Genomic DNA, 1,836 nt, shown 5'->3' with positions numbered 1-1,836 from the left:
TCTGGAAGAAATACATACATATATATATATATATACATATATATATATATATATATTCTATCCAAATAATTATTTAATACTGGCTTAGAATTTCAGGCAGTACAAAATAACATGACCGAAATAAAAGATATATTCACCAGAAAAGAGGCACAATTATAATTTTCAGATGATTACTATTGCCCCAGGTAGCTTAGGGCTTGTTTAAGATGCACCTGTCAGGCTCAGTCAGTAGAGCATGCAACTCTTGATCTCAGTGTTGTGAATTCAATCCCCATGTTGGGTGTCGAGCTTACATTAAAAAAAAAAGAAATTTAAAAAAGAATTGTTCCAAAGCATTATAATTAATATACTATGTCCTGATACATGTATATTAAATGACATTCAAATAAAACTTTCTTATATACAAAAATTGCCGGGAAGAAAATGTAATCATAAAATAATCTTATCATCAATAGAAAAAAAGCTGATAAGCCTATGTGCAATAAGTTTTCTAAATGTTGTGGAAACAGACATGAAAAAAGACTTTAAGAAGTAACTGAGAGAAACCAAAGGGAGAACACTGTGCCGCTCAGGGAAGCCTAAATATTGTACAGACTCTTCAGTTTATGTGACTGATGAAATTCTTACAAATTGTAATTTCTACTATTCTTTTTCTTCTTCTTCACAGTCACTCTTTCAAAATTCCATATAAATGCTCAGATCTTTATTCCTCGTTCTCAAGGAAACTTCTACCTTATAAAACAATGTAATCCATAAACAAACCCTTGCCTTGATTTTCTGCCACCAGATCTGTTCTTTCTTCCTTCTTGTTTCAAGAAGGTTATTTTCCTCTCAGTCTGGCCAGTGACCTGGAATGTAATCCCAATTCCATCAGCCTTGTCAGGGAGAATTTTCCAAGGACACTGATGTCCCCATTGTCTTTAGTGACTTTTGTGTCACTCAATCCAATATACATTTTTAAAGATACATCTTAAGTCTGTGATAGTTCTTGTGTTTTTTGCTAAAAGTTTTCTTTCAACACCATCCCCTTCCTGACATATGGTCAGGAACATCTGGGGGCCTCTTGTCGGGTGGAATTTTGTGATTTGTGTGTTAAAAAGACATTGTGTTTCTGGGTCAAACCGCTTTTCTAGTTTACATATCTAAGAGTGTTTGCATCTCCCTGGCATGGCGACAAGTTAACTTTCAAGTGGTGATGCCTCACAAGCCTGGGTTATTAGTAAGTAAGCATGTGGATGGATATGGCTTCTTCACTGTTTGTGCCACAAAGATTTGGATGTTCCTCTACCACAGCATAACCTGGCCTATCCTCACTGACAGAACTTGAGCAAACTCGACATTGCAGACCAGTCCTTGTAGAGCAAAACTTGAATTTTTCCTTGTTTCTGATTATATCATGTTTTTATCATCTCCTCATATATTTCTCTTCATCTATCTCATAAATATTAATGTTTCTCAAGGTTCTGTGCCAAATCTTTCTCATATCATTCAATGGCTTCAATTATTATTTACAACCAAATAACTCTCTACTGTCTGTTTCTAGTCTAGGAAAAAACAACAACACAGGTATACATTTGCTCTCTCTCTGTCTATCTCAGACATACACATCCAATTACCTACTGAGAAAATTCTATGATTTCACTTAGATATATGACTAGCATTCCTATCCTAAACTAAATTGATAAACTTACCTCATCCATAAATGGTTTAAGCCTCACTGCCATGTGATTCAAGTTTTAATAAATTAGATGATTCAACATTTATATGCCACACATTGTGCATGCACGAGGCTTCCATTCTACTGAGGACAGACTAATGGCATAATGTAGATTTTCA

The sequence above is a fragment of the Ursus arctos genome, unplaced genomic scaffold (assembly GCF_023065955.2).
Source record: "Ursus arctos isolate Adak ecotype North America unplaced genomic scaffold, UrsArc2.0 scaffold_6, whole genome shotgun sequence".
Lineage (NCBI taxonomy): Eukaryota > Metazoa > Chordata > Mammalia > Carnivora > Ursidae > Ursus > Ursus arctos.
The sequence above is the reverse complement of the archived record's forward strand: the minus strand, read 5'-3'. Positions refer to the sequence as shown.